At 45.1% G+C, this 26,349-nt stretch overlaps 1 pseudogene across 1 annotated transcript in view; it reads left to right on the top strand.

Annotated features, from left to right (window-relative positions):
- LOC147639712 (calcium-dependent protein kinase 28-like) overlaps positions 1 to 26,349 on the top strand; it is a 58,587-nt pseudogene that overhangs the window by 8,819 nt on the left and 23,419 nt on the right. Inside the window, exons 4-11 of the transcript XR_015261849.1 lie at positions 20,868 to 20,979; positions 21,089 to 21,167; positions 21,327 to 21,667; positions 21,752 to 21,878; positions 21,987 to 22,103; positions 22,188 to 22,295; positions 22,540 to 22,602; positions 22,712 to 22,885. The product of XR_015261849.1 is annotated as a calcium-dependent protein kinase 28-like (transcript). The remainder of the gene's footprint in view (positions 1 to 20,867; positions 20,980 to 21,088; positions 21,168 to 21,326; positions 21,668 to 21,751; positions 21,879 to 21,986; positions 22,104 to 22,187; positions 22,296 to 22,539; positions 22,603 to 22,711; positions 22,886 to 26,349) is intronic.

Raw genomic sequence — 26,349 nt, 5'->3', positions numbered from 1 at the left:
AAGACATGTAGGGCTATCCCGGTCTACAGTGTGCCGGTTGAGCTTCCCTGGCTTGTGTGAACTTGTGCTTGTCTTGGTGGCTTTAGTGGGGAAGAACTCTCACACTGACCATGACATGGTAGGATTCTTGTGCGCTTGCGCTTGGTCTTTGTGGGGAAGGACTCTCACACCGATCATGGCATGGCACATGCCTGTTTTCCTAGGACTAGCTACCCTGGTATTTACTTTGTATTTATGTTTTGGGAAGTTTTCGGAAGGATTCAGTATCCCTGAACATTCAGGAAAAAGGAAAACTCTGGCGAGCATCTATGGTTACAGTGGATCTGGACTTATGGTTTTAATGCTCGGATTATATTGAATGGCAATGGATCTCCTATACTTGAAGAGTATTCCAATGGGATCAGGCTTATACAGTTGCGGCAACTTTCTTATAAGACGGGGGCAATGTCACCATTTGGTACTCCTTGGCTCAAATATTTGGTTACAAGATGAACAGAGGACTATTTTCCAAAGGATAGACTCAGTTTCATGTGTGGGCTGAGGGTTTGAGACTCGTGTGTGTGGATATTGGTCTGGTGCAGGCGTGTGGACACTGTTTGGGACCAATATGCATGAGCATGGACTTGGTTTATGGGTCTGGACACTTGGGTGTGGCCAGAAGGACTCGGACACTTCACTTTTTGAGTTTACTTGGGCAACAAGTTGGGACTATGGGTTTACTTGCACCAGAAGCATCCAAAAAGGGCAAAAAGCACTTTTACAGCTATTCTGGCCTGGGCGCCTGCTTTACACATGTAAGGGGCTATATTTGGCAGAGGCCTAGAAGAAGTAGGAATGGGGCTATTTTTGGCTGGCCGACTTGCTTTTTCAGGGATCAGGAGTTGGTCGACTTGTTTCTCACACATACTGGAGCTGGTCGACTTGTTTTTCCCTCTTACAGGGTTGATACCTCTCTCTACAGAGGGCTGGACACCAGGTACCGAGGGCTGGACAGTGGTCGCTTTCTCTCTCTAGGGCTGGGCAGCTTGTGGTTCTCTCTCTACAAGCTGGATGACAGGTGTTTCTCTCTCTATAGAGCTGATGACGAAGGCTTGTGTCGATGTGAGGCAAAGGCACTCTGTGAGGTGGTCGGTGTCGAAGGCTCTCGTCAGTGGATGCAGAGGCACTCCGAGGTGGCAGTGAGTAGCGGAAGGTGAAGTGGTGCAGACTCTGGTGACCATTGACAAGGGTGCTGCGGTACCTGAGGGGTGATGAAGAGCAGACAGTGCTGCTGTCCTGAGTGGTGCAGGCTCTGGTGACGAGAGTGCTGCAATACCTGAGTGGTGGGGAGGAGCAAAGAGGGCTGCTGTCCCGAGTGGTGCAAGTGGTGCTGACAAGTGTGCTGCCATACGTGAGTGGTGGAGAGGAGCAGAGAGGGCTGCCGTCCCGAGTGGTGTCGATGAAGATAAGCAGAGAGGACTGCTGTCCTGATGATGTGAGATGGTGAGCAGAGAGGGCTGCTGTCCCGAGGAGAACTGTAGAAGAAAACGCAGATGTGCTGTAGCAGAGAGTGGGCTCCTGTCCCAAGATATGAACTGATGATAAAACAGTGATGTGCTGTACCGTAGCAAAGAGTGGGATGTAAAACGCTGAAGTGCTCTAATGTAGCAAAGAGGGCTGCTGTCCCATGATATGAGCTGATGTAAAACGCTGAAGTGCAGAGAGTGAGCTGCTGTCCCAAGGGTATGCTGCAGAAGGAAACGCTGAAGTGCAGAGAGTGGGTTGCTGTCCCAAGGTAAGATCTGCAACAGAAGAAAACGTTGGAGCTGACCTGACAACGATGATGATATGCTGATGTAGTGCAGGTGCCGACAACAGCAGCAGATGGTGGTATATGATGTGAATGATGATTGATGAAGCCACGCGTATATATATGAGGTAGGCTGTTGGTCGGCCCAGTAAAGGGGCTGTCGGCCAGCAACGCAAGACCTAAAAACCCAAAAAATAACCAAATAAATCCATTAAAATCCCCTTTTTAGGGCTTGGAAAAATTCCATTTTTACACGAGCAATCCCGGTCCAACTGGTATAGTATGATTGCTGCATATCAGGCATTTGAAGCCTCTTTTCGTGGCAAAGGTAACTCTGGGGCATCTTCTAGTGCTAAGCCCAAGGGCAAGACACCTGCTTGTTCGGATTCTCCTGCGTCAAAAAGGGTGGGGACAAGAAGAAACGGTGTAACTATTGCATAAAACCTGGACATGTCATTGAAGAATGCAATGGCCCATGATGGCTATGCATTGCTTGTCACATGTAGTACTCCGTCTATGCCTTCTTCTTGTATGTTAGTTTTTGATGCTAATTGGTACTTTGATAGTGGTGCTACAAAGCACATCACTATGTAAGATGCTGTTTGCCACTTTGCAGGATGCACCTAAATGATGTGTGCTAATAATGCATCGTATGCCATTAAAGGCATTGGGAACATCATGCAATGGTGACATTTTCACTTTACATGACACATTGTATGTACTTGGAGTTTGTAAGACTCTCATCTCTGTATCTGCTCTTGCTAAAATTGGGCTTAAAGTTCAGTTTTCTGATGAGACTGTTGCTCAGTTCATGACCATCGAGATGTAGCTTCTATTGTCATATTCGGTACACTGTGCAATGGTTTGTACAAGGTGGATATGTATGGCAGGATACAAGAGTCTCATAATGCTATGGTTGTCTCTACCCCTAGAGTTCTGCCTGACACTGAGTTGTGGCATGCTTTGTTTGGTCACCTTAATTTCCCATCTCTTATGTGGTTGCAAAAGCATAACATGGTTCATGAGCTGCCTCCTTTGCAGCTCCTTGTTAAGCATGTATGCGAGGGTTGTTTACTTGGGGAAGATGCATTGGCATTCTTTTCCCAAAGATGGCATTGTGCGAGCTACTCGAGCATTGCAGCTTGTACATAGTGATGTTTGTGGCCCGATGCGAGCTCCATCTCTTTGGGGACATCATTAATATTTTTCTTTCTTCTTGTCCTTGGTTGAGAGGTATAGCACCCACGAAAAGCTATGGAACAGATTCCTTCCACAGAGAAGCCTAGGTCCCTTGTATACGGATAGACAGCCTCTTAAGGTTGGCCAGAGTGTGCATGAAAAGTTGTGGCTTTTGGGCGCCTTTTTCTCCTACAGCCCTAGCCTCCTCTAAAGTGGGCGCTTGCTCAAGGCCTTTAGTTGGCCAACCATCCATTGCCCCTTCACACGTGGGTGCCCATGGGCTGCCCAAAGCACCATGGCCCCTCTTTTGGGCATTGTTTGTCACCATTAAACTTAATGGTTTTCATACATGCCCTGACACATTTGACCCTAATCTGGACAATGACTTGATCCTTGACTTTTCTCTCTTAAGACACCCGACCATAGGTCTAATAAGTGCTTGCTTGAGCTTGTACAATCATTACATCTTGCAAAGAGGGTTACAAGGACCTTGTGTGCATGACTCAATCTAGTGATCTAGATGGCAACAAGTCCTTGGATTAGGGCTCACAACATGCTCTTGGCTCATTAAGAAGGTTGCTTCTCTGTGCTAGATGAAGAAGAATGTGCATGTTGTGAGGGCAAAAGGACGGAAGGACCAGATGTACGAGAGATTAGAGCAAATCAACACAGCATGAAATGGATGAGTGAGTGTATGTATAATGATGAACGAAATCCAGTACAAGAGGCCCTTTGATGATGATGAAGAGCAGAGAGGGCTGCTGTCCCAAGGTGAGTGGAGATAAGCAGAGAGTGCTGCTGTCCAAGATATGCACAGAGGGTTGCTGTCCCAACGATATGATTTGCTGCTACTGCAAGTACAAGGAGGGAAGTTGACTGCTTCTGTGTACTGTGCTACAAATACAAAGAAAAAATGATGGCTGCTTGGTTCAGGGTGCTGTGCTGCTAATCCAGAGAAGACGATGGTGAAGATCAGACCAAAGCAGTAGAAGCGCCGCAACAGCAGTAAATTGATTATGTTGTATATGTTGTTTTTGCTGAATTATGCAACGTTTCTATATATATGTTTTTGGGCTGTTGGCCGGCCAGGCAAAGCTGTCAGCCAGTAACAGCAAGACAAAGAATTTTCAAAACAAAACCCTTTTTGGGTTGGAGTAAAAATACGATGTTGGGCATATTTTCACACCCCCCCTCCTCTTAGGCCAAAAGGGGACCATGCGAGAAGATGAGGATGGTAAGTGTGTGAAGAGGAACATGAAGTTTTTGGCTTTGGGTTGGTTGTTGCGGGTGTAGATCATGTACTCTTTGACTTGTGTAGAGTGCCTTTTGACTAAGAGCATCTGCAACAACTGGGTTATGCTGACCAGGGATGTACTCAATCATTCCTCCAAATTGTTGGAAGAGTTGACTCCACCTGGCTTGCCGATCACTCCACTGGGCACTTGGCATGGTTTGAAGCCACTTAAGTGCTCGGTGGTCTGTTTTTACTGTGAAGACCTGTCCATAAAGAAAAGGCTTCCAATGTTTGAGCGTTGTGATCACACCCAAAAGCTCTTTGTTATAAACCGAATAATTCTTTTCGGCGACATCCAACTTTCGACTATAGTAGGCCACGGGTCTATTGTCCTGCTGGAGAACTGCACCTATGGCTACATTGCTGGCATCGGTAATGACCTCAAAAGATTCATCCCAAGGTGCTAACTTCAAAACAGGCACTTCTGAGGCAACTTTCTGGAGTGCATGGAATGCATCAAGCGCCTTGCCTGTGACTGAGACTTTTTGTTTACGAGTCTTCACCCCCTTGAGCAAGTCGGTGAGCAAGTCGGTGAGAGGTGCTGCAAGGTTGGAAAACTGGTGAACATGGGTGCTGTAGGGTTGACAAAGACCTACAAAAGAACGGATCTCTTGGGCGGTCTGAGGGATGTCCCAATCTAAGATTTCCTGAACCTTTGAGGGGTCGAGTCGAATCCCATCGGAACTGATGATATAGCCCAAGTATTGAACTTCCTTAACGCTGAAGATTGACTTTTTAGCGTTTATGTAGAGCCCATTATCTCGCAAAAGTTGCAAGACTTTCTCCACATCTTTCTCATGCTGCTCCGCAGTGGCTAAGAATACAAGTATGTCATCAAGAAAGATGAAGACACACTTACCAATGAGCACTGCGAAAATCCTGGACATCATTTTATCGAAGGTTGCGGGTGCATTTGCAAGCCCAAAAGGCATGACTACGAACTCGTAGTGACCACGCTCTATTCGGAAAGCTATTTTTGGAATGTCAACTTCAAAAATGAGGTCGATCTTGGTGAAAAATTTTGCACCGTCTAAATGCTCCAAAATGTACTCAATCCTTGGCATAGGAAACTTATTCTTAATGGTGAGTTTATTCAATGCCCTGTAGTCTACACAAAGGCGTGCAGACTTGTTCTTCTTTTGGACAAATAGGATGGGTGCAGTAAATGGTGAGGAAGAAGGCCGAACGAATCCGGCTCGAAGGAGCTCAGATAACTGTTTTTCTAGCTCGCCTCTAAAGTCTTGGAAAGACGATAGGGAAACCTGCTAGGAGGTTTTGATCCAGGGACCAAATCAATATGATGGTCCTCAGGACGGGATCGAGGGAGACTGGGTGGAAGGTTGTCCCTAAGCATAATGTCTTGATGTCTGGACAGGAGGTCTGCTAATTGGGGGCCGGAAGATGAGATAGATGCTACCGATGAGGTAGAGGTTGTCTGAGCACGAACATAAAGGAGTGCTCCTTCCGCTCCCTTACGGATAGCTCGTCGGGCCTAGAGATGCGAAATCAATGGGATGCCAAGAATGCTTCTATCCTCATGAATCATAACGGGCTCAGGAAAACCTTTACAAATAGTAAAAGTGTCCTGTCCCCAATCGAGAATAGGCTCATATTTATTGGCGAAACCACTGGATTCCTAAGATCATGTCACACCGCAAAAGACGCGAGACAATGAAATCTCGTTGGAATGAGGCCTCCTGAACTTCAAAGGCAAACTGCTGTGCCTTCTGAGATATGTGGGTGCAGAGACCAGGTGTGAACCCATCCACGTTCAAATGATATGGTACTAATGTGCAGCTCATCTTGTTAGCCAACTGGGGAGAGATGGCGTCCTTAGAACTGCCTATGTCGAATAGGACTACAAACTGTCGGTCCTTTGGCAGAACCATAAGCTCGGATGAGGCTTTTCTGTGCAGTATCGCTCTCACCCTCCTGCTTAGCATCAAATACCGCGGATAGCATATGATACATAGAAGGTAAAAGCTGAATTGCATTGGTGGTAGTAGGCGGGGCTGGAGGAGCTGGAGATGCTGTGGCAACTATGGTAGAAGGTGCTTTGGCGGCTTGTTCCGCTTGCCATTTGTGGCAATCCTTCTTACCATGCCCTATGATATGACAGAAAAAACATCCATTTTCTTACTGGTATTTCTTTTGCTCCTCTGGAGGAAGATAACCTCCAGTAATGCTTGCTTTAGCCTTTTCATCAGGGGTTTTCTTAGGTTTAGAGTCTTTATCCTTCTTACCCCCTGAACTGGAGCTATTACTGCCGTCCTTCTTAGCATCTTTTGAAGATGCATTACCTTTCCCTGGCTTTGTAGCAGATTGCTACTGCTGCGGTTTGGTACTAGACTGGGATGACTGCTTGGGCTTGCCTCCGTTCATCTTCGTTTCTTCATTTTGAGCGAGAGTCAAAGCCCGGTCATATGTACTGGGTTCAAAGTTGCGAACTGTGAATTGGATGTTGGGATCCAATCCATGAATGAATTGCTCCATCTTGGCCTGTGGCCCTGCGCAGATAGCCCTAACTGTTGTGCTAAAGTGATAACCTTGCCGAAAAAGTGAAGCTCTGGAGACCCGTTCTGTCTGAGTCCATAGAACTCATCTGCTAGACCGGTCATATACGGGGGCGAGAGAAATCTGGTCTTTAGGTCATGAACAAACGTATCCCAGCTAAAAGCTATGACACCTGTGGTCTAGTTTGTATGAAGACTAGACCAATGCTGCCACCAAGTGACTGCCTCACCTGTAAGGTGGGGAGCCGCTACGTGGACTCTATCTTGAGGATATGTGATCCTAGCTAATGGAAAATGAGCAGTAAATTGATGAATAAACTGATTAACTGCTAAATGATCACACTTACCATCATACTTACTAAAATTTGGTTGACTTCGAATGACGGTAGTTGATGCCACAGATTGCTGGATGGTGGCACTTGAGGCTAGGGAAGCTGAAAAGAGGTGCTGGTATCTAAAGATGCATGGTCTCCTTTCCCCGTTGGTGCTTGAGTAACATACGTTCTCGATCCAGCTCTCGTTGGTGCTCCCGAGCGGCGAGTTTAGCCTAACGCTGGTCTTCTTCGATCCTGCGCGTTGGGCTTTCTCATAGTCCCGTCTATCTTCTTTTTCTTGTTGTTTTCTTGATTCTGCTTCTGCTTTTTCTTCTCTCCGTTTGACCTCGCCTTCTCTTCTTTGTTGTTCCATCTGAAAGAAGAGGAAGATGTAGTCGGGGGTTGTTGGAGGCGGAGGAGGACGTGCTGCTGTTGCCTCCAAGAGTTGGAGGCGCTCCATGAGAAGCTAGTTCTGAGCTCTGAGTAGAGCTATGGTGTTTGTTGTGGTCGGAAGAGCAAGGTCTCCTTGGGGGGAGACGTCTTCCGGGTGATGAGTACTCTCCTCTGTAGACATGATGTTGAAGTCGGTGGTCATGCCGGAACGCAATTTGACCATCCACGGATTCCCTCACGCTAGGATACGGTGTGTGGACAAGCTGAATTTGATACCAATGTAACATGCAGTGGAAGTATTCATAATTGAGGATCCTGTCACACAAATGCTCACAGCGTCTTCTGTATCTTGAGTTTCGCGAGTTTAGCAATCCACTTTAAGACTTCAAACTTTAAGAGATTTGTGAGAGAGAGATAGAAACTGTACACCGTATGGGGTCCCGAATTACCCACTGAAGGGCCCCCTATCCTGTTACTGGAATAGTATTTGCTTTATTTCTTTGAAGAGACTGATGGTGGACTGACAATAAGCCAAACGCAAGATCTGTGAAGACCAGAGTCGGGCTGAACTGTACACGACTGTAGAAGCACCAATGATGTCCAATCTCAAGCCTATGCACTCTTCCCAATGGAATGAGGGAAGGCTGCAAATTTGAGGCTGAGATAGGGGCTGTTTGGGACTGTTCTAGGCTATGTATGAATGCTGAGTTTTAGCTTCACCAATTGGTCGTAGCACAACGATGAAGATATCTATGCTGAAAACTGCTCCTATGTAGAAAACGCAAGGTATTCTGAAGGCTGAATGCTGATGCGTTTTGATGATGGATGCTGATTGCACATGCGTTGATGCTCCTAGTGGCTGAAGGATGAAACGCTGAGGGCTGAAGTGCTCTAGATGCTGAATATTCAATCGTTGATGCTCCTTAGGCTGAAGGCTCGAACGCTTGAGACTTGATTGCTGAGATATGAGATGATATGAATGAATGAGAAAAGCATGCCTATTTATACTTATACTGAGGGCTGGTCGGTTGGCACTAAATGCTGGCTGACTGAATACTAAATGCTACACGACTTGTAGATGATGGATAAATAGTGTTAAATGCTGGAAATTATGGAAAAAATTGGCCGATAAATACTAATAAATATTCTAAGGCTACCAGATGCTATTTCAAGGCTTCTGTAATGATCTGTATGCAATGGATGAATGATATGCAATATGCAGAGTACTTTCTAATGCAAACCCGAAGGTTTCTACTGACTCTACATGCATGAATGCATCTCTTCAAGTGGGTTAAGGGACTTGGACTGATTGACTGACTGTCTGTCTAAGGTTGAGAATGACCTACGTAGCTCGTGCCTGACTTATCCTGCACTGAGAATTACAATGGGGTCACGGCGTACGACAAATATCATCCTAAAAGGTGCTAATCTTGTACAATGTTGCACTGATGATGATGAGCTAGGTTGTCACCATGCACTACTGTGCAGAGTGCATGTGACATTAAGGCGCCGGTATTCAGCAACCTTGATGTTCAGGTCATCACCCTCTTTGATAGAGAAAATTTGGATTTGATGCTCGAGATCAATGCGATGCATGTGATCACGTGCTGCATATCTCTCTGCAAGGTGTGCCCATCTGTTCAGAGACAAAGGGAAACTGTTGGAGTTGTGAATGAAACTCTGGCAAAAGGCCTTGCATGAGCTCCACTATGGCAGTGGCATTCCTAGCTTCCCAATAGTGGATGACTTCAAGAGGTGCTAGCGAGGGGTGGGGTTTTGGTTCAAATTCCTTCACCAGGTTCCAGGAACCTTGGGAAGTGAAAACTTGCTCCATAAGATTAGCCCAGGTGGTGTAATTAGACCCATTGAAACGAGTCTTTTTTGTGAAAGCATTTCTAGACATAGAGATGTGAAAGGAAGGAGGTGGGGGGGTCCAGGATGGCTGGTACCCATATCCAGAGTGTAGAGGGTTAGGAGGAACTCCAGAATATCCACTAATACCCGGCACAGGTGTAGGATCTGGTGAGGACACTCCATAAGATGGGATATAAGGTTGGGCACTTGGCATAGGTGGAATACTTGACTGAGGCCCAGATCCTTGAGTACGATCCTTGAAAAGGGATAGTGCCTGAGACAGTGCCAGGAGGCATAGTGCCGAGAGATTCCTGTGACGGGTAAAACCCATATGCAGGTCCCTGTGGGGGTGCGGCCGGTAATGGTTGCATGCCAACACTAGCAGGAAGAAACATGGGTTGGGTGGGAGGGTTTTGTGCTTGTGGTTGTGCAGTATTCCAAAACACATTAGGATCAGGAATAGAAGGTGAACCATAAGAGAAAACAGTGTTACCTCCTTGAACACCAGTAATTTGGGAGTGAACTGTGCTCCTAGACCCTCCTCTATTCGGGTTCACATAATTCCAGGGATCGAGGGTAGTTGATGGTACCATATCTTGAACTTGTGCTGTAGAAGAAGACACCCAGGTAGAATTAGGAACATAAGCACTCAAAGGTACATACAAACTAGACGCGTTCTCCGGCAGAGTTGATAACAATGGATCTCTGAACGACCATGGTGGTACCTGTCCTCCCTGAGAGAAAGTCCCATACCGAAGTCTAGGCTGTGGTACAGGGAATGCTTCTGTGTACTGTGCTGCAGATGCAAAGAAAGAATGATGGCTGCTTGGTTCAGGGTGCTGTGCTGCTAATCTAGAGAAGACAATGGCAAAGATCAGACTGAAGCAGTAGAAGTGCTGGCAGCACCAGCAAATCAATGATGTTGTATATGTTGTTTTTGCTGAATTATGCAGCTTTTCTACATACATGTTGTTGGACTGCTGGTCGGCCAGGCAAAGCTGTCAGCCAGCAGCAAGACAAAGAATTTCCAAAATTAAACCCCTTTTGGGCTGGGTAAAAATACCATGTTGGCCATATTTATACACACGTGGCACCGTAGGACATATGGTGCACATGACAGCTATGGGCCATTGTAGATATTCAAAGATGGGGCCAAGACCAAGGGCAAGAGAGCCAAGACTAAGGCAATGCAGTCACAACATCTGGATTAGCACAATACACTTTCGTATCAACATTTTCCATTAACACACAAACGAGGGAAGTAAGTAGTAGTTTATGCATAGTATCAACTCATGGACATCATTTATGGCTCAGATCTGATTTGGATCCTTGCCAATCATTGTAAATAGTTTTTCATTTAGCAAAATACAGCCGGAGTGGAATGTGAGAGCTTGACGCCCTTTGTATTGGGATCAGCTTTGACATTTCAACTCTTGTTCCTTTCTTTTATTTTCAGTACCCACAATGATGTATTCCATGGACATGATGTAATCTTTTGGTCTCATAGGTCATTTTGGCCTTTTGTAGACGTTAATATAACTTTCTTTCTTTCTTTCTACTTCTCTGTGTCATCATTGCACATGTTATTAGGGTTAATCTCTATAGCTTAGCATTAGTTGTCATTAATCATGCTTCCGCATAGTTAGCATGCTACAAGTCGTTAGGGTTTTCAAGAAACACGTTTCATAAATGTCTCATAGTGGTTCAAAGAAAACCCTAAATTTGGCCTTGAAACATCAGCAAACCCTACAAAATAATAGAACATTTGAAAACCTCAATTCTGAAGTGTTGCATGTTGCTGGAAGGTTGAATTGCCTGGGGACTATGTGGAAGACTATAGTTGCGAGGTCTCCAATCACCACTGCCAACTTTCAAGGCCAAAGATTGAGGACAAATTCATAATTCATTATTGATTCAAATTTCAAACTTCACACTTTAATATCATAAACCAAGTTAAGAGCCAACGCCCAAGTCACAAAAAGAGTAAAGCCAACATGTCAGTGTAATCATAAAGTGCCAAAATAGGAATCGAAAAGCTTGAAGTGCACATGCCAATATATTCATAAGTGATCTAAAAAGAGCCAAAATAGGAATCCAAAAGCTTGAAGTACACGTCATATATGGTCCACCTGTAGCATGCGCTGAGCTAGGACTGTGTGAAACAATGGGGCCTTTTCTTTAAATCTGAGTTTAGTGAGTTTAGCAATTCTTTAAAACAACATACATGAAACTGAAAATAGATGTAGCAGAGTCGACACCAGATGGGGTCCCAAATTACTCACTGAAGGGCCCCCCTTGCAAGCAAGAGTATTTGCTTTATTTCTTCTTTTGGAGAACTGTAAACAAGCTGAACTGTGTCCACAAGATTGAGTGGACAAACTGACTGATTGACTGCCAAACGCAAGGATAAAGTGACCAAACGCTGGGCAGAACTGTGCATAAGCTTTAGGCGTATGTGAAGCTATCTTCGAGAGTAATACACTGGCCCGAGGGCTGAGGGAAGGTGTGCTGCAAACTCTTGAAGAGACTGAGCTTCTATGCCTCGGACTGAGAGCACAAGTAGGCTGAAAGTATGCATAGGCACAGGCCTAAGCATACATGCTTTAATGCTGAAGATAATCTGTGGATTTTCTGACTGATTTTGGGACTGAATTTGCTCTTGCCTTTTTATATGCCCTAGGGGTGCTGGTCGGCTGCCTGTAGAGGGTGTCGGCCTGCAGGATATGCTCACGACTGCTTGCAAATGGCACTAAATTTCCCAGAAAAGGCTCACGACTGGCATTAAATGCGACTCGGCTGTAGCAATTGCAACCCGACTAACATTTAATGCTAGTCGGCTGCTGCAAATTCGTGGATGCTTGGTTGGGCTGCTGGCCGACTGGATCCCAAGCTCATGTAGGGCTGCCGACTATGTCTTGTGAGTATGGCTAGGGGCTTGACTGCCCCTTGCAAGGCTAGCCATCACTTTGGGGCTGGCCTTAGGGCTGGCCCCTTTCTACATGAGATGCAACTACATGCTCCTAATGCAACTACTGCTAGGGCTGACCTCTACATGCTCTCGCATGATGATTGCTTGCTGAATTCTCCACAGTGGGTTAAGAGGACTGACTTGACATTCTAAGGCTGGGAGACTGATCTACGTAGCTCGTGCCTGACATGTCTCGGACTAGGCTCACAAAGGGGTCACGGCATATGACAAATAAATCCTAAAAGGTACTGCTTCTGTACATGAATCTTGCACTGTTGATGAGCGAGTTTGTCACCGTGCACCACAATGCATGGGTGCACGTGACATTCCCTCCTGCTTAGCTTGGCGGTAGGTTCATAGCTTCAAGGTAGTCCGCCAATAATTGTGGGTACTCGAGGAAGAATTCTTCATCTAGCCAAATGGCTTCATGTGTCTCTCTATCTTTGAACTTGGTATAAAATTGGCGAAGACGTCGTCCAGGACCATGCTTCTAGCGATGTAGAAGGATTTGCTTAGGCTCTATCACTTCTGCTTCATCAACCATTTCTGGCTGCTGATCTTCTGGAACATTCTACAATGAAGGTCCAATATAAGGCTTTAACCAAGAGACATGAAAGACATTGTGCATCGTCCAACTATCTGGCAATCTGAGTTGCATGACGACATCGCTTATCTTCTTTATGATGGGAAAAGGACCAAAACTTCTGAATGACAACTTTAGACAGCACTTGCCCACTTGCTTGAGTCTTTGCTTCATGATCCTTAAATAAAGCCATTCACCTTCTTTGAAATTGACGTCTCTCCATGACTTGTTTGCCTGTTTGGTGTAAGCCTCCTGAGCCTTGGTAAGATGCTCTTTGACGGACTCAATGATCCAGCTAAAAAAGTTTTTGTCGTCTTGTTGGCTCCAAGGAAGGAGAGATCATCCTCGTGAGAAGAGATGAAAATATTCGACCAAAGGTTGCGTCGTACGGAATTCTGCCAACACTAGATGAGTGAGTGTCATTGAGAATTGCCTGTACCAACGGGAGATGAAGCTCCCACTTGGATTGCTGATCATAGCAGTACGCTTTAAGCACATTGAAAACCAACTGATTGTAAATCTCGGTTTGGCCATTGGTTTGGGGATGGAATGCTTTGGACAATTGCAATTTGGTACCAAAGTTGTCGAACAGAGCTCGCTAGAAGTGAGATGTGAACTTTGGGTCCCGATCTGAAGTAATGGTCCGTGGCAAACCACAAACTAGGTACCAATGTCGGAGAAAGAGCCCGGCTATATATTCTGTTGTGGCCATCTGTATGCATGGTATGAGCATACAAAATTTACTGCACCTTTCAACTATCGTCATACACTGAGTATTCCGAGATCCAGTAGATGCAGGAAGAGGTCCAACAAAATCCATGGAAATGTCGTGAAACAGACCCGTAGGAACGGGCAATGACTGAAGCAACCCTACTTGTTTGGTATGAGGTACTTTCACTTTTTGACAAATGGGACACTGAGAAATATAGTTGTACACATCCCTGCGCATCTTCGGTCAATAAAACGATCTTTCTAACTTCTCCAAGGTACTGTTGATCCCACGATAACCACCAACGAGTGAATCATGGACATCATGGAGGAGTGCTGGTCTTTTCTCCGTGAGAACACATAGTCGATCCTTGTAAAAGAGCCAACCATCCTGAATGGTGTAATGATCCGGTTCTGAATAAAGGACCATACTATACGGAGTGCCAAATTTTGGACAATCCACATACTGTGTCTTCATATGGTCTAGGTCTTTTCCCTGTATCTATAACATAGTGGACTCTTGGACTGCCTGCATACTACCTTTGTGACTTAGAGCATCTGCGACGACGGGGTTGTTCTTACCCGGTACATACTCAATCATTCCTCGAAACTGTTGGAACAACTGATTCCACCGGTTCTGTCTATCGCTCCACTGAGCACTTGGCATAGTTTGCAACACTTCAAGGCCTGGAGATCTATCTTCACAGTAAATTCCCTTCCATAAAGACAAGGTTTCCACTGCTTCAAGGCTGTGATTACCTCGAGTAACTCTTTGTCATATACAAAATAATTTTTTTTTTGTGTCATTTAACTCCCTACTGTAAACTGGTCTGCCTTCCTATTGCAAAACTGCTCCTATGGCAAGATTACTAGCATTGGCAATTACCTCAAAAGGGTCATCCCATAATGCAGGCTTAAGAACTGGTGCTTCGGATGTTGCCTTTTGCAAGCAAAGAAAGCCTCTAAAGCCTTACCTGTGACGGAAACTTTGTGTCTTCTGGTCTTCACACCCTTGAGCAAATCTGTCAATGGCGCTGCAAGCTTCGAAAACCGATCCATATGCGAGCTATATGCTTGGCACAAGCCCACAAATGAACGTATCTCTTGGGCTATCTTTGGAATGTCCCAATCGAGGATTGCCTTTATCTTTTCAGGATTAAGGCGAATGCCATCGGAACCGATCACATAGCCCAGATACTGGACTTCTTTAACTCCAAATATGCTCTTCTTTGCATTGATGTAGAGTTCGTTGTCTCACGAAAGCTGCAAGACCTTCTGCACATCCTTCACGTGCTGCTTTGCAGTGGCAGAAAAGATAAGAATGTCATCCAAAAAAATGAACAGACATATACCGATGAGTACTGCGAAGACTCGTGACATCATCTTGTTGAATGTCGCCGGTGCATTGGTCAAACCAAAAGGCATGACCGCAAACTCATAATGCCCTCGTTCTATTCAGAAGGCAGTCTTTGGAATATCGGCCTCGAAAATCCCGACTTGATGATAGCCACTTTTGAGGTCGATCTTTGTAAAGTATTGAGCACCGTTGAGCCTTTCAAGAATGTACTCTATCCTTGGCATTGGGAACTTATTCTTGATTGTCAACTTGTTCAAGGCTCGGTAATCCACACAGAGACGTGCGGTCTTATCTTTCTTTTGCACAAACAGGATAGGTGCGGCAAATGGAGAGGAGGAAGGCCTGATGAAACCAGACCTCAGCAATTGTGCTAGTTGCGTCTCCAACTTAGCTTCCAACGCCTTGGAAAGATGATATGGAAACTTACTGGGTGGCTCAGCTCCAGGTACCAATTCGATACGATGGTCCTCAGGACGAGAGGGTGGGGGTCTTGGCGGAAGATCATGCCTCAACATGATGTCTTGAAACTGCTGGAGGAGGCCGGTCATCTGGGGTTCTAATGGAGTCGCGGTGGATGTCGCTTTCTGCCGTTGGCGGACATAGATCATCGCACACTCAGCTCCCTTTCTGATAGCTCTACTAGCTTGAAGATGGGAAATAAGTGGAATATCTTGAATACTCCGATCCCCGCGAATGATAGTAGGCTCAGGCAAACCTTTGATGATTGGGAAGGTGTCCTGCCTCCACTCAGGAATGGGTGCATACTGGTGGAACCATTGAATCCCAAGGATCATGTCGACCCAAGAAGGTGCGAGACAATGAATTCCCTCTAAAACTGGGCCTTCTGAGAAATATGAGTACGTAGGCCGGGAGTGAACCTGTCCACGTCCAAATGATACGGCACAAGGGCACATTGTGTGACATGTGAGAGATTGACAGTCGTAAACACAACCTTAGGCTAACTAAACTTCACTTAATGATGCTTAAGAGATAGACAAATAGTGCCAATGCAATGCAATGCAGCTATATTAGATGAATGGGTTTACAATGAGATCTAAATAGATCTATGATGCTGTCCTAGATGAAGATCCTTCTCGGGATGAGATGGATGGGCTGAATGCTGAAGATGAGGACTGTTCCTTGCTCCAATGCTGAGGTCCACCCTTCGATGCCGGCTTCCCTCTATGTAGGTGGTAGGAATGATGACTTGAGTGCTGAATATGCTGCCTATGGTGCTGAATATGCTGATTTGATGACTATATGCTGGATGAACTGCTGTCCCACTGACTTTCCCTTGTCTCCTGGGGAAGGAAACGCTGAAGGGAAGCTTGGACATGATGTATGCTGAAAACTCTGATGGACTGATGCTCTCCTTGTTGCCTGGGAAGGAAACGCTGAGGAGATGGATGATCCATGAACTGAACTGAGATATTGGGCTGAATGGATGCGCTTCTTATATATATGTGTGAATAATGCTGGTCAGTCAGCCCCCCAGATGCTCACGACTTGCCATAAATGCCTAACTGCTGTCGGCTGCCCATACCATGCTGTCGGCTGGTCATAAAGTGCTGTCGGCTGGTGCTAACAGCCCCGACCTGATGCAACTAAATGCCTTACATGCTCATGAAGGCTAAGGTACTGATGTTGGTGCTGAAACACCCCCATATACATGCTTATGCTGATATATGCCTGAATAATACTTAGATGTCCTGTTTAATGCTTAATGATGCCATGCCACTTGTACACCTGATGGGTGTGCACGTGACACATTGCATCTTGGTCACCAAGTGCAGAGAGATGGCATCTTCTGAACTGCCCATGTCGAAGTGCCATAAGCTCTGATAAGACCTTTCTGACGCTCCTCAACTCCGCCCTCCTGCTTATCATCGAATACCACTGTGGGTACCGCATTCAAAGCGGGCAAAATCTGAACAACATTGGTCGTTGAGGGCGGGGGTGGAGGGGGTGGTACAGTTGTGGCAGTTGCCACTGTAGAGGCTAGTTGTTTGCTCTTTTCCACCTGCCATTTGGTGCAATCCTTTTTGGCATGTCCTGTGTGGTGGCAGAAAAAACAATGGTTCTCTTTGAAGTACCGTTCCTTCTCATCTGACTGTAGGAATCCTCCCGTAAGGCCCTCCTTGATCTTTTCTTCAGGGGTCTTCTTGGGTCCATCTTGTCGCTCCTTCCCAGAGCTATTCTAGCCCTTCTTCTTTGGATCCTTGTTGTTGTTGTTGTGGTTGGGAGCCCCCTTACCTGACTGCTGATTAGACGCTTGGTTCTGGTGGGTGGTTTGCGTCTGCTGTTGAGGTTTGGGGGTGATTGGAGCGGTCTTGGGCTTGCCTCCATTGAGCATCATCTCATGATTTTGTGCAAGAGTCAAAGCCTTGTCATATGTCTGAGGTTCAAAATTTCGAACGGGGAACCGAATGTTTGGATCCAATCCCCAAATGAATTGCTTGAGCTTCTCTTCCTCGGACTTCCTGTCATGTGCATCTGTTAGTCCCGATGCTCATAGACATGTGTATTCTCATTAGCAAATATATGGGCAGATTTAGAGCGGATTATGCATTCATTAGGATGATCATTCAAAGATCAAGAGGATCCATTTGTTAGAGTCTGCAAGGCAGCAAGGACACAGTGGTGGATCAGCAGGAGCTTCTCTTGTCCAATTGCAAGTAGAGGGCTGCAAGGATCTTTGGTATGCATCATGAAGCTGTGAATCAACAAGATCATTGTGTATGTATAGCATGTTTTGGCAATTTACAATAGATTAGATCTATCTCTTTTGTGTCTTTGCTAAACATAGGATTAGCGTTAATCATGAACATGCTTCCGCAACGCATGTTACACTTCCCCAACTGTTTAGTTGATTTGATCACCTTGTTGGAGTAAGTGAGCACGAGGGAGCCGTTTTGGGTGAGTTTGTAGAACTCATCTTCTAGATTTGTCATGTACTGCGGAGGTAGAAACTTGGTCTTCAAATCCGACACAAAAGTGTCCCAATCATAGTCCAGTAAGCTTGTATAAGGATCTGTATGCAAACAGGACTACTGTTGCCACCAAGAGTGACTGCATCACCCGTGAGGTGTGGAGCCGCCAGATGGACTGTGTCTTGGGTTTCTGTGATCTTTGAAAGAGGAAAGTGGGCAACAAACTGGTGAATAAACTGAGTCACAACCGAATGGTCACACTTGCCACCGTACTTGGTGAAGTTTGGTGAGGCACGCATAACTGTTGTCGAGGCTATGGCTGGGGTTGTGGAGGATTGAGCAGGGTGGAAAGAAGTTACCAGAGTCCGAAGCGTCTGTTGGAATTGGTCCCTCAAATCTTCTCGTGCTTGTTGCTCGTGGCACGCTTTGAGCTTTGCCCGCAATCGCTCCTCTTTGGCCGTGCGTTTGGCTTTCTCCGCCAATTGTTCGGCCAGTCTTGCTTCACGGTCTCGCTCTTCCTTTTCAGTCATCCAACGGCACCATAGTTCCATTGAGGAACTTTGTTCTTTAGGTGTCTCCTGCTGCTGCTGGGCCAAGGTGGCTTGTAATTCTGCCAGTTTTTTTTCCATCTGCACTCTTTCAAGCTGAATCTGGAGTTGCCGTATCTGCTCCTTTAGCTTTTGGTTGTCTTCGTCTTCTTTTTGCAGAAGCGTTTCTTCAACTGGTTCTTCTTCTTTTGTGATGTCTTCGGAGCTTGATGCCATTGTGGATGGGCGAGTGGTTCTTCCCGATCTCAGCTTTACCATCCAATAGATGCCCTCACCCTAGGTTGCTTGTTGAATCACGTCCCAAGCTCTGATACCAATGTAGCATGCGCTGAGCTAGGACCGTGTGAAACAACATGGCCTTTTCTTTAAACCTGAGTTTAGTGAGTTTAGCAATCCTTTAAAACAGCATACATGAAACTGAAAATAGATGTAGTAGAGTCGACACCAGATGGGGTCCCGAATTACCCACTGAAGGGGACCCCCCCCCCCCCCCCCCTCTGCAAGTAGGAGTATTTTCTTTATTTCTTCTTCTGGAGAACTATAAACAAGCTGAACTGTGTCCACAAGACTGAGTGGACAAACTGACTGACTGACTGCCAAACGCAAGGACAAAGCGACCAAACGTTGGGCAGAACTGTGCATAAGCTTTAGGCGTCTGTGAAGCTATCTTCGAGAGTAATACACTGGCCCGAGGATTGAGGGAAGGTGTGCTACAAACTCCTGAAGAGACTGAGCTTCTATGCCTTGGACTGAGAGCACAATTAGGCTGAAAGTATGCACAGGCACAGGCCTAAGCATACATGCTTTAATGCTGAAGATAATCTCTGGATTTTCTGACTGATTTTGGGACTGAATTTGCTCTTGCCCTTTTATGTGCCTTGGGGGTGCTGGTCGGCTGCCTGTAGAGGCTGTCACCCTACAGGATATGCTCACGGACTGCTTGCAAATGGCACTAAATTGCCCAGTCGGCTGGCAGAAAAGGCTCATGACTGGCATTAAATGCCAGTCGGCTGTGGCAACTGCAACCCGACTAACATTTAATGCTAGTCGGCTGCTGCAAATTCGTGGATGCTTGGTCGGGCTGCTGGCCGACTGGATCCCAAGCCCATGTAGGGCTGCCGACTAGGTCTTGTGAGTATGGCTACGGGCTTGACTGCCCCTTGCAAGGCTAGCCATCACTTTGGGCTGCCTTGGGGCTGGCCTTAGGGCTGGTGCCTTTCTACATGAGATGCAACTACATTGTCCTAATGCAACTACTGCTAGGGCTGACCTCTACATGCTCCTGCATGATGATTGCTTGCTGAATTCTCCACAGTGGGTTAAGAGGACTGACCTGACATTCTAAGGCTGGGAGACTGATCTACGTAGCTCGTGTGCCTGACATGTCTTGGACTGGGCTCACAAAGGGGTCATGGCATACGACAAATAAATCCTAAATGGTACTACTTCTGTACATGAATCTTGCACTGTTGATGAGCCAGTTTGTCACCGTGCACCACAATGCATGGGTGCACGTGACACCACCATCCTCAAGATCCTCCATATTCTCATCACTTGGCTTCTCTCATGTCTGTGACTCAATGTGAGAAGTAGATGATACCTCGGTAAGATAAAAAAGGGGGCTTGAATTAGCGTTTCAAAGTTGCTTAGAATCAAGAATCTCATGAGGTTACACATGGGCTATAGCTCGAGCAAGCAGGGGCATTTCAAAGTCAAGGCTGTCTTTAGGAATTGGAGAACTGTGGAAATGATGCTAGGAGGAATTTCTTGCCCAGAAATTGGTGAGCCACGGGATTAGGGAATTTATTTTTGGTGTCATAATTTTTATGGGCATCCTTTCCGTGTCGTCAAGGTCAGGGGCCTTCAAATCTTAAAAGAAAGGGTGATTTCCAAATAGATGCTGCCATGTGCCATTCTTAATAGTGATGGTGACAAGATAATCAATGAGAGTTTGAATAGAGCAGCAAGAGCGCTTTCTGTAGTGGGTAAGGCTGTTACTTGAAAGAGAGATCTGAATTAAAGAGATGGCTGGCTATTGCAGATTGCGCTCTAGCTATGTTTGAGAATGATTTGAAGACTTCAAATTCTATATTCATCAGTTGATAACTCTTGCTTCACAATGATTGGCTTACGAGGAAACCCTAGCCTATGAGATTGCTATTAATCTTATTTATACCCAAGTTTCAATCACTCATTTTACATTTTAAAGCAAGATGGGGCTTGGCATTAAATAAAACGATGCAATCAAGGGGTTAACGCAAATTTATGTCATGACGCAATCCTTGTGGGTGGTTCCCATAAACCAATTGCTGACAATGAAATCTTGTCAAACTAGGTTCCTTGAATTTTAAGAAAATAAAGCGTGTATATGGTGTTATAGAATGTGCCAGCAGTAGATGCCTTATAAGCTGTTCACATTCACGTTTATCATGAACAGGAAAGATGTTCGCTATAGCGAAAAGGATGCGGCTAAAGTTGTGAGGCAGATGCTAAAAGTTGCTGCCTGCTGCCATTTAAACGGAGTCGTACATCGAGATCTTAAGCCTGAAGTATGCATTAAAGCTTCATAATGCCTCTTTTTAAGGACACACATCATTATTTCACAATCACTCTTGGTGGTACCTTAGAATTTTTAATCCAAATTTATTTTGAACACAGAATTTTCTTTTTAAATCACGATCAGAGGACTCACCTTTGAAGGCCACTGATTTTGGCTTGTCAGACTTTATTAAACCAGGTGCACTATTTGTTTTACTAGATCTGATATATCAAACTTTACAGATTCAGCATGCTAGCTTACAACCACATACATTATTTCATTGGGACAATTATGTTTTTATGCTTTGTGACGTCAGTATGTTGCTGAAAATATGGATTTTCTTGTGCATTTCGGTAGGTAGAAAGTTCCGTGATGTTGTGGGAAGTGCATATTATGTTGCACCTGAAGTTCTGAGAAGAAAGTCTGGCCCAGAGTCTGATGTTTGGAGCATTGGTGTTATCACATATATATTGCTGTGTGGAAGAAGTATGTTGCTGAAAATATGGATTTTCTTGTGCATTTCGGTAGGTAGAAAGTTCCGTGATGTTGTGGGAAGTGCATATTATGTTGCACCTGAAGTTCTGAGAAGAAAGTCTGGCCCAGAGTCTGATGTTTGGAGCATTGGTGTTATCACATATATATTGCTGTGTGGAAGACGCCCGTTTTGGGATAAAACAGAGGATGGAATATTCAAAGAGGCAAACTATATCCTTTCACAGAACTTGGGTGCAATTGTTTTGTCTTATTGTTGATGACAAATAACTTTTTTTTGGTCTTTGCAGGTGCTAAAGAAAAAGCCAGATCTTCATGGAAAACCATGGCCGAGTTTAAGCTCTAGTGCAAAGGACTTTGTTAAGAAACTCCTTGTTAAAGATCCAAAAGCAAGGCTGACTGCTGCTCAAGCATTATGTAGGCTTTTATCGTAATCTCTTTCTAATTTTAAGCATTCTTTCAGGACACGTCAGTGATTTACTTTCAGAATCGTTAGTAACAGTTTTAAACACAAAACCTTTGCAGCTCATCCATGGGTCAGGGAAGGTGGGGATGCAACGGACATACCATTGGATATATCTGTTCTCTCAAATATGCGTGAATTTTGTGAAGTACAGTCGACTGAAGCAAATTGCATTGAGGGTAACCTTGCATACATTTCTGAAATGGTGTTATGGGGGGCTCTTTTTGCTTGTTAGGGTTCTTTTATTGACCCAATATTTACAGGCATTGGCGAGCACTCTTGATAACGATGAAATTGCTGATTTGCGCGACCAATTCAATACTATTGATGTGGATAAAAACGGAACCATCACATTGGAGGAGATAAGACAGGTTCTATTCTTTTAAATGCTTGGAAAGAGTTAAGTGCTGGTATGCTGTTTGGTGCTCATGGTTTTAAAGCTTGCCAAAAAATGCAGTGTTCCATGTGAAATCAGACGTCAACTCATTTTATAACTTGCCTAATTTTAAGTAACACAATAGTGTAGTTTTTCATCCTCTTGAGCTGTCTTTATATGCACATGAACATGGTGTTGATACCTACTCATTTTTTTCTTCAATGAACGAGTGCATACAGGCACTGGCCAAAGATCAGCCGTGGAATTTAAAGGAGTCTAAAGTCTTGGAGATTCTACAAGCGGTATAGTAACTCCCTTTTCAACAAGAAGTGAACTTAGACTTGTACTGAATTCTACTCCTTTTGTGGCACAGTCTAGCTTTTGAACTTCATTTCTACTTTTTTGTAATAGATGGACACCAACAGAGATGGGCTTGTAGACTTCAAAGAGTTTGTGGCTGCAACATTGCATGTTCATCAGCTGAAGGAGCTTGATGTTGACAAATGGAACCAACGTACTCTTGCAGCCTTTCAACTGTTTGATACTGATAGAGATGGATTTATCACCCCCCAAGAACTAAAAGTGGTAAGTTTTTCTTTTCTTTTTATAAAAAAAAATCTATTTCCATGTTCTTACTTGTGTGCCTTCATCCTGGGGATGTACAATGCTAGTGCAATATGCATGCATGTGCTTATGCAGAAAGAGAATGATCAGTAGGAGAGTGTATTAACATAAATTGCCCCGCAGAGGGGTAGGTGTCCAATCAACTAACGAGATGAATAGTCCTTTATTCTGAGTGGGAATGTTTTGGCCAGAGATGCATAGCATGAGTTTTCTGTAGGATAGGGGTATGCCATCCATCACATGTTGATTGAGTTACATAATCTCATGAGGATCTTTTTAGATAGAGAGAGAAAGAAAGAAAGAAAAGAAAGAAAGATGTTATTAACATCTATGAAAGACCCGAAGGGTCTATAAGACCAAAAAGCTGTTACATGTGATCCTTGAGTAAACTAGATGTCAAGACAACATGAAAAAATAAAAGACTAGCTGCCAAAAGGATAGACAGGGTCAATGTACTACATAGACCTTGTGTGTACAATATCTGTCCAGGCTCATAATGTGTCCTCCTCCTCATGGACTGTGGACTTGGCCTCAATATCCACCACTTGTGGGGCTGCCTCTCTATATTTCTGAAGCAAGTCCTGGATCTTGAGTTGGAGAAATGAAATGATATATTAACATCTCTAAGAGGCCATAATGGCCTATGAGACTAAAACTGAGAGTACATCTGAAGTTGGTGTCTCATCAAAGAGAACAACCAAATGAAACTGAAAAGTACAATAAAACGACTATCTTACAGTTATAAGAACTGTAAGTAAGACTCCTAGATGATAGTGAGTAGAAAATATTGGAAAATGTATATCAAGTAGACCCATGTATGCTGATCAGTTGAAGTGATGCCCTCTCCTCAGATCAAATATCTCGGCCATGGGGCTGTCTAGAATGGAGAGGTCATAGAAGCGAGGTAGGCGCCTCCGATGCCGAGTGACAATGGCTCTGATCTGGAACTCCCAAGTAGACATATGACTTGACGCACTCTACCGGCTCCCCTCGGAAAGTGAACTCAGGCCCTGATCTTGTCACCCATGCCTGTGTGGTGTTAAACGCCATAACCTTGGTTTTCCCAAGGTTCACTGCCAGATCTCTGTCTGCACAAAAAGCCTGTAATGCATCCAGGTGTCTCTGTAATCCCTCCGGAGAGTCTGAGATTAGAACAATATCATCAGCATATAACAAGATGGGTATCAAAACCCTTGCCAGGCATGCCACTGGGCCTCCCAATCTGTCTACATAATCAGAGACCGCATCAATGTATAGTCCAAAGAAGGTGGGCGATAGTGGGCATCCCTGCTTCACCCCTATCATGTTGGTCACCCTATCAGATAGTCCGCTTGGAGCTCGGACTCTGCCTGTCACACAGACTCATACAAAGCATATATCCCCCACTCCATATCCTCGGGTACCTCAATGTCATGCAATCTGTACGTGGTACGGTATCGAAGGCTTTGCGGAAGTCCACAAAGCAGCAGTATATCCTTCTCTTCTGTGCCCTGCCCTCTTCAATAAGTGCCCGAAGTGTCAGTATGTGATCCAAGGTAGTAAATCCTCTCCTGAAGCTAGCCTGTCCATGTGCTCGATGACCATGCCTCTCTGCCCATCGGCTCAGCTCCAACTCCAATATAGAGCCATATAGTTTGGCCAAGTAATGACCAATCATGATCGTCCTGTAGTTGCCTAGTACCATGGGGTCCCCAGTCTTAAAGAGTGGTACAATGATATGTTTTGTCCAGCTTGTCGGGAAACCCTCACATATGGCATGATTAAACACATGTACGATGAGCGGAGCCAAAGTGTCTCGTGCATATGAGAAGTGCTCTCCAACTAGCCCATCATGATCTTGTGCCTTTCCATTCTGTAACCTGTCTGTCGCTTCTAGCACCATCCCCATAGTAGAAAAGGTGCTGCTAGCCGGTCTAGCTCCCAATGGAGGGGGGGTGGGGGGCTGTCCTGGTGCATCATATAGCTCTCTAGCATAAGTATGCCATGCCTCAGGTGCAGTAATCGGAGTACCAGGCTGTCTCTCTTGAAACATCTTCCATGCCCTCTTGCTGTCCTTCCCCAGGAAGAGTTGGTAGATCTCCTCCTCTAGCTTAGCTAGATAGGCTCGTTTCTTCCTCTGCACAAGGCGCCGAAAGATCATCCTGGCCTGTCTATGCGTGTGCAGGCTGGCACGCTGAGGCCCACGCAGGCTGGCGAGGCGCACGCTGGCGAGAAGCGTAGGCGACAGTGGCATGGGTGACGCACGCAGGCAGGAAACCATGCGCCGGCAGTGGTTGATGTCAGCAGACAGCTATTTCCAAGAGGGAAAAAAAAAACAAGGAAAGCTACGTTTTTTTTAGAGCTTTCGTTTTTTTTTTTGGGAGTTTTTTTTAAAATAAAAAAAAGGTTTAAAAGTCTCCTCCTCTAAGGTTTCAAAGTGTTTATTTTTTTTAAGAATATAGAATATATATATATATATATATATATATATATATATATTCGAGAAAAAAAAACACAAAAGTAAAGCAAAAGCTAAGCCTAGCTTTTGGGAAACCTTTATAAACCCCCTCTAGTGGGCTTCTTGCCACACATCTCTCAAGTTTTCAAGCTCTTAAGCTTTCAAGTTCCCTCGCACTCTTGTTGTGCAAAGATCGAATTTTCTCTCCACGTATCCTCTTCACGATGTCGACCCAAGAATCAGAGTTAGAGCCCCTTGTGGAACGCGAAGGCTTGCTGGCTACGGAAGGTACCGATGCCGATCTTTTTGACGATTTTGTGTCAAAATCAGATTTCCAAGAGTTCAAAGTAGCTCTCGAAGCTTCTTCGACGGAACGTCCGCACAAATCGCAGCCCAGATGCAAGCTTTGCAGAACTCCATTGCTCTATTGACCACTACCCTCTCTACGTTATCGGGTATGGATACCTTGGCTTCAGCTTTAGGCCCCAACATTACTCCGGAACCGTTTGGGGGCGAGCAAAAGCAGCGCACCAAGGAGATCGTGGACACGTGGCTACATAAGTGGCAAGCTCACTTTCAGTTTCATCCATATGATGATGGGAAGAAGATACAGTTAGGAGCAGGTTTCCTGTCCGGCAAAGCTTTGTTTTGGTGGAAGGAACTCAACCCTAAGCCAATGACTTGGGCACAATTCGAAGACGTCTTCAAGAAAGAATTCCTCAAGAAAGAGGATGATTATGATGTTGCCCGGTTTTCAACTTTGACCATGACCTCGCAGCACCTCACTTATGAGGTCTACCTCCAAAAGTTCCGTGACTTGCAGATGAAAGCTACCAAGATGGATCCCACTACTCTTTTGGGGTTTTTTGTAGCTGGTTTACCAGACTCGTACCGATTGCAGGTTAAAAATAACAAATGTAAAACATTGGACGAGGCCATTCATTCAGCTTGTATCTATGATGATACGATGGTCTCTTCCAAGTCGAAA

This window comes from Cibotium barometz, chromosome 3 (assembly GCF_041138505.1).
Source record: "Cibotium barometz isolate CiBa-2024 chromosome 3, ASM4113850v1, whole genome shotgun sequence".
Taxonomy (NCBI): Eukaryota; Viridiplantae; Streptophyta; class Polypodiopsida; order Cyatheales; family Cibotiaceae; genus Cibotium; species Cibotium barometz.
The sequence above is the reverse complement of the archived record's forward strand: the minus strand, read 5'-3'. Positions and strand labels throughout refer to the sequence as shown.